Source organism: Schistocerca gregaria, chromosome 1 (genome assembly GCF_023897955.1).
Source record: "Schistocerca gregaria isolate iqSchGreg1 chromosome 1, iqSchGreg1.2, whole genome shotgun sequence".
NCBI lineage: Eukaryota > Metazoa > Arthropoda > Insecta > Orthoptera > Acrididae > Schistocerca > Schistocerca gregaria.
Window position 1 is genome coordinate 1,095,781,170 of NC_064920.1, and position 7,349 is coordinate 1,095,788,518.

The 7,349-nt window shown below is 40.5% G+C and overlaps 1 long non-coding RNA gene across 1 annotated transcript; it reads left to right on the top strand.

Moving 5' to 3' along the window:
* Positions 1 to 470: 470 nt before the first annotated feature.
* LOC126282184 (uncharacterized) lies at positions 471 to 6,846 on the top strand. Its single transcript, XR_007551345.1, has 2 exons — positions 471 to 761; positions 6,472 to 6,846. It is a non-coding gene; the product is annotated as an uncharacterized LOC126282184 (long non-coding RNA).
* The last annotated feature ends 503 nt before the right edge of the window (positions 6,847 to 7,349 follow it).

Sequence of the window (7,349 nt, forward strand, 5' to 3'; positions counted from 1 at the left end):
GTCATTTACTACTTTCTTTAAGTTCTTCATCAAACTGATGCAAAGCAGGACATCTTGAATTTCTGAAAACTATTGATAATGGCGGTTTAAGCCGGAAAGTCCTTGCCACAAAAAGGGACATTTCGGAGTCCCGTTCTTCAGAAGACAGGACGGAGACTCAAAACTGTCACGGGATCTCTGGTGACTTTACTATGGAATATTTTGACATGGCGTTCAATTCCGTCACGTGTGAATCGGTCTTTTAACTGGCGCCAATCGAGTGGCGCTACAGGAATTTGAATGTTTCAACACGCAACTTCGAGGACGCTGCTCGGGTTGCCGCCAAGTGGCATCATTTTTGTTACATGAGGAAATCCAGATTTATGATTTTTGGTGTGGTTTACAAAATTCCGATGCTCTCAGAGTATTCTCTGATGTCTTGATGATTTCAAGAGTTTCTCTGCTTTCGTCTTGTTCACAGATGGCGACGCTGTCGAGAGTCTTGTAATGTTTTTGTCTCTGCCGGCCCTGGCGGTATTGTTTGATTTGATAGAAGGTGATGAAGTTGGAGGTAATATAATATTGAACGCGCGTTAACGTATTGGACTGGAAGTGTTGTGGCGCCCTTTTCTGAGCCGGTTATGAGATACAGTTGTTCAGTGGAGAAATTGTGCTTGTGTGGGACTTACTCCAAGCGTAATACTTTCAGCATAACCATATTACAAAAATACGTGGTAAGGTGTTACTGGTAACTTGAAAAGAACCCGTGAGCCCACCACCAGGTAATGAAAAGCGTCTTTCCTTAGTTTATGCACCTCCGTAGTGTATGTAGAAAATTCGTAACAATGTTTTCTGAAGTTTTTTTCTGAAAACATTGTCGGTACTGTTATCCAGTCAAAGAGGAATTTCATGGATGACTAATGAATTAAGGTATACATTGACGAAACAGAGGAAATTGCTGTCATTCCACCGAAAGGAAAACCAAACAGCATTTGTTTTCTTGATTAGATTAGTTTTCGTTCCATAGATCCGTGTTGAGGAGATCCTCGTGGATGTGGAACATGTCACCTTTTTTTAATTTTTTTAAGCTGAAATAACAATACTAATAGTATAAATATATACAGCACATTTGTTTCTATTAAAAAATTCGTCAATGGAGTAGAAGGAGTTGGCCACTAGTAAGTCTTTCAGGCTCCTTTTAAACTGATCTCTATTTGTAGCTAAATTTTTTATGTTTGCTGGCAAATTATTGAAGAATAGTGTTCCTGAGTAGTGGACCCCTTTTTGAACTAAAGTGCTTTTAAGTCCTTGTGCAGATATTTTTTGTTCCTGGTATTGTATGTATGAACTCAGCTGTTTGTTGGAAAGAGATATATTATTTAGGACAAATTTCATTAAGGAGTAAATATACTGAGAGGCAGTAGTTAGTATACCCAGTTCTTTGAAGTGGCTTCTACAAGACGTCTGTGAGTTTACTCCAAAAATAATATGTATTACACGCTTTTGGACTCTGAAAACTTTTGTTTGACTTGAAGAGTTACCCAAAAGATTATACCATATGACATTATGGAATGAAAGTAGGCAAGGTATGCAAGCTTTTCACTTTTATGTCGCCTATGTCTGCTAACACTCGAATTGCAAATACAGATTTGTTAAGGCGTTTCTGCAGTTCTGTGGTGTGCTCCTCCCAACTGAATTTATTATCAATTGTACGTAAATTTGTTGCAGTTGAATTCATATTTGCATTCTCAATATCTTATACGCATGGAAACACTATTGTGAATGCACCCCTAGGTAGCCCATCTGTTATTACGCTCACGAACAACAGTTTGATTTACAATTATTTGCTTTTGTTTAACATATATGCAATATTTCGTCGGTTCTTGGAGGAACATATTAAGAACTTAAATACACAGTAAAATTCATTAATTTGTTACGAACCGGCATTCGACTTCTGCAGCCATTGTCAGATAACGTTGAACACAGTCCACACAACTTCAGCGAGAATTCATAATATGTACAAAATATGCTATACAGATGTGACATTTTATGACTGTACCAATACAAAACACATTCGTAATGTAATATCTAGAGAGACACTAAACAAATAAATTGTAAATGACATTGTGTTCAAATATTAAAACTGAGTGCATAAAACAAATGATCTACAGGTGAATAATGGGACATGCTACTATGTCATACGGACAAACTGGTGAATGTGATGAACAGGCCGAATAAAGGGAGGGGATGAAAGATGTCTTTGGAATGTTTAGAATAATCTTATTAGCTAATGAGATGAATAATAACTGGCTGCCATTTTAATAAGGGTGAGTAATGAAGCTATGTTTGGCAATTAATGACCAGGTCAGGATTCTTTGATTGGTGTTTATTAATGACTAGAATTTGAAGTAATGTTAGCTTTCTGTTTAGTTCCTTTATGGGGAACGTCACATTTTGAATCATATGAGTGACATTCATTCAGAGCATATTCAGCAAAGGTGCCTCTTTCTTAGTCTCCGTTTCCTCTCATAGTCAGTCTAGTGGTTATAGCCATACCTGATTGATCTACTTATAATTTGCCACACAGATTGCAGGAAATCTATAAATTTTACGCTGTTTTAAAGGTGGAATCTTTTCTTTAATGCTTAGCAGAAGGTGGGCAACAACGTTCTTAATGAAAAAGCTGAATTATATTTCCTGGACTTAACTTTCCTTGCAAGAATTTGTGTAATCCTACCCATATATAGTGTCAGTCCCTATTTGCTATCCAGTGTGGTTTTGTGCTGTCCGAGATGGATAAAAGAGAAATGTTATCCTTTGTCCTTTCTTTTTACTGAGTATATGTCAATCATTGAAGGACTATAACTGTTACTGTACGTTATTTCTTCTATTCATTTTCAAAATCAGGCTTGTTCCACATCCACATCCCATAGATGTCTTTCTTCCCCTCTTATTCAGTCTCTTCATCACATTCACCAGTGTGTCCATAAGACGTAGGAATCTGTGCCATTACTCACTTGTACCCTCCGCCACACACCGTCAGGTGGCTTGCGGAGTACGGATGTAGATGTAGATGTAGATGTACAGTGTAGTTTTAATATACTGTAATGTAAGATTTATTTGTTCAATGTCTCTTTAGGAATATCATCTTGTTTCATATTGCTATAGCTATAAAAGTCACTTATCTATGTACAGCATTCTTTGTACAGTAGTGAATTCTCACTGTTGTTGGTTCAACATTATCTGACGATGTCCTAAGAAGCTGAAAGCCAGTTCATAACGATCTAATAAATACTATTTTGAAACATTAATACGTTGTATTCAAGTTATTAATATGTACTTGTTTATACAAATTCTGTAGAATATCTGCTACTAAGATGTATATTTTCTGGTCCCATTCCATTACAGTAGGAAAACATATGTTTATGTTTTCAAAAATATGAATGATATTTTTGGGACAAGTATTCACCAACTTAAATTTACTTTCAATTTTTTTAATAACGGGTCTCATTCCATCACAACTAAAAACACTAGTTTTATTGCACTATGTAAAAGGTTATTGCTTACTCTTAATCAACTTAACATCGGTTGTTCAATAAACTTAAGAAAAATTTTCATAAACGAGAGAAACTCAAAATGTTTTTAATCTTTAGTAACTGATAATTTGTATGTTGCCATGTGTGTTTTTTTTTTTAATATTTATTCAATTGGAAATAAGGCTATAGTGTTGTTAAAGTGGTAATACACATCAAAAGAAAAGATATGGTTCCAGAAATATTTTAAAGTCACAAACATATGTTGTATGTTTGTGTACTGAAATGACTGACGAAAATTTATACATAAGTTGGGATATGAATGGCGCATCTCCTGCTCACTAGACAGATGCACTAACCACAGCTGGCCTAGGTACAAATTTTCATCACTTCAGTCTATATATAGACATTACATTTATATTAGCCTTACATCACATTAGAAGGTTAATAGCAAAGTCATTGTTTGAGTTTATGGCGTACTCAAATTAATGTACAGTATGATAGACATGCAATAAAATAATGTCGTGTCCTTTTATTAAGTTGTCCAGAAAGAGAATCAGTTGTGGTGTTTTAAGGATGAAGCTGAACAGCTTAAAGCAGTGCACGAAGTAAAGCTGCCTGGAAATACACTCCTGGAAATGGAAAAAAGAACACATTGACACCGGTGCGTCAGACCCACCATACTTGCTCCGGTCACTGCGAGAGGGCTGTACAAGCAATGATCACACGCACGGCACAGCGGACACACCAGGAACCGCGGTGTTGGCCGTCGAATGGCGCTAGCTGCGCAGCATTTGTGCACCGCCGCCGTCAGTGTCAGCCAGTTTGCCGTGGCATACGGAGCTCCATCGCAGTCTTTAACACTGGTAGCATGCCGCGACAGCGTGGACGTGAACCGTATGTGCAGTTGACGGACTTTGAGCGAGGGCGTATAGTGGGCATGCGGGAGGCCAAGTGGACGTACCGCCGAATTGCTCAACACGTGGGGCGTGAGGTCTCCACAGTACATCGATGTTGTCGCCAGTGGTCGGCGGAAGGTGCACGTACCCGTCGACCTGGGACCGGACCACAGCGACGCACGGATGCACGCCAAGACCGTAGGATCCTACGCAGTGCCGTAGGGGACCGCACCGCCACTTCCCAGCAAATTAGGGACACTGTTGCTCCTGGGGTATCGGCGAGGACCATTCGCAACCGTCTCCATGAAGCTGGGCTACGGTCCCGCACACCGTTAGGCCGTCTTCCGCTCACGCCCCAACATCGTGCAGCCCGCCTCCAGTGGTGTCGCGACAGGCGCGAATGGAGGGACGAATGGAGACGTGTCGTCTTCAGCGATGAGAGTCGCTTCTGCCTTGGTGCCAATGATGGTCGTATGCGTGTTTGGCGCCGTGCAGGTGAGCGCCACAATCAGGACTGCATACGACCAAGGCACACAGGGCCAACACCCGGCATCATGGTGTGGGGAGCGATCTCCTACACTGGCCGTACACCTCTGTGGATCGTCGAGGGGACACTGAATAGTGCACGGTACATCCAAACCGTCATCGAACCCATCGTTCTACCATTCCTAGACTGGCAAGGGAACTTGCTGTTCCAACAGGACAATGCATGTCCGCATGTATCCCGTGCCACCCAACGTGCTCTAGAAGGTGTAAGTCAACTACCCTGGCCAGCAAGATCTCCGGATCTGTCCCCCAATGAGCATGTTTGGGACTGGATGAAGCGTCGTCTCACGCGGTCTGCACGTCCAGCACGAACGCTGGTCCAACTGAGGCGCCATGTGGAAATGGCATGGCAAGCCGTTCCACAGGACTACATCCAGCATCTCTACGATCGTCTCCATGGGAGAATAGCAGCCTGCATTGCTGCGAAAGGTGGATATACACTGTACTAGTGCCGACATTGTGCATGCTCTGTTGCCTGTGTCTATGTGCCTGTGGTTCTGTCAGTGTGATCATGTGATGTATCTGACCCCAGGAATGTGTCAATAAAGTTTCCCCTTCCTGGGACAATGAAATCACCGTGTTCTTATTTCAATTTCCAGTAGTGTAGGTCCTCATTGAAGCCATTGGATAACCTTTTTGATGTACATGTAATTGTGTTATTGGTATGAAGGTAGATGTGGTTGAAGACAGCTGTTGGTGATGCCAGCAGTACCTCCCATCCTGGTACAGTAATCGACACAGAAGCAGCCCATAAAATCCTTCCACAACATATTATTATGAAGGCTCCTGAACAACTGCTTCCCCAAGCTTCATTAATTACAGCAACGCCATCCAAAGGATGCCCCCCCCTCTCTCTCTCTCTCTCTCTCTCTCTCTCTCTCTCTCTCTCTCTCTCTCTCTCTCTCTCTCTCTCTCTCTCTACAAGGCAACTTCATCTTCCTGTGAGAAATGTGTTACAACTGAGATTCAAGGTACTCCAAGTGCAGGTAGAAATGATGAGACCAGAACATTGGAAGGAAATGTGAAAAAAAATCTGAAAATATTGACAATAAAAGAAAACTAGAATTCTGGAAGGGAAGCACATATGCCTGGTGAACAGGTGACCCGGATTCATCACAGCCTTGGCACAAATTTTCATTTAATACTTCAGTCTGCGTGTGTACGTCATTATTGTATGTTTATTCAGCTTTGTGAGCTGAAAATGAAATTGTCACCTTCCAAAGAAGAATGCTTTTTTGGTTTTTGTCCTGGTCTTCTGTCACGCCTTTGGCCAAGTACAGTGAAAGATTGATCTGTGTAATAGCGGAACACACACATTTACACCACATGTTTGTAACTTTTGTTAAATGAATGCGTGTAGCTCCAAAAGCTATATTTTGTAGATTTTTTCCTCCACTTACTAAATAGTTTTTCTGACTTAACTGTGTTTTCATTTGGTAAATCCCTTTCCCTATAGTAAAATAGTTTATGTGATTAAAATTGATCAGTGAACAATATGCTCTTTTTTATTGCAGGTGTTGACAGCTCTCAAGCCTTGATATACACCGGTGCAGATCCAGCATTCCAGGCACAGATACCACCAACCCTGCCATTGTCAGCTAAATGATTTTCCACTGTTTGGTAGATTGCAGTTACACAATTCCAGTATTGTACAAATTTAAAGCCCTTCAGTACCATCTAGTAGCCTCTAAACAAAAAGTCGGATTTTATTATCTAGCAAAGTGGCTAATCCATCCAGTTTTTGTCTGTAATCAACTAGCCACATAAGTATGTGGTATAATTCCAGGTGTTTAACATTGTGTTTTTTAGTGATCAGATGTGATTAGAGTTCATGCTTATTTCTCTTCCACTCACACAGTTACATTAAACTTTTCATTCTCTTACCATTATATTTGAAATGTTTATTCCTCTTCTGTAGTAATTGTTCTAAGTAACTTGAGGTGAGTGACAGGGAAATACGGAAGCCTCCGATCCCACCCGTCTGATTTGACCCATGATGTCACAAATATGGCCAAGTGACCATAAACGCCAATTCCAATATGGGGCATATAAAGTCATTACATACATATTATAAAGACGAGAATACATTGAAAAAACTCTCTCTCTTTTTTCACAAAAAGCTTAATGACTCTTAACAGGACAAGTGCGGGAGATGGGGGTTTTTGGGTGGGGACAAACTAAATACAAACAAATTTAGGCACCCACCCCATACAAAACTACGCAAAATGATGAAAAAAAATAATCACAACTTAGCAAATACCACAAAACACAATATTATCTGGAATCGGACACTTCCCTTGACCTATGTAGCTCAACTGCTGCTCCCAATCCCATAAGTTAGCTTCGACCTCTTCTCTTTACCAATGTAACTAAAAAAAACATCTCCCAATAC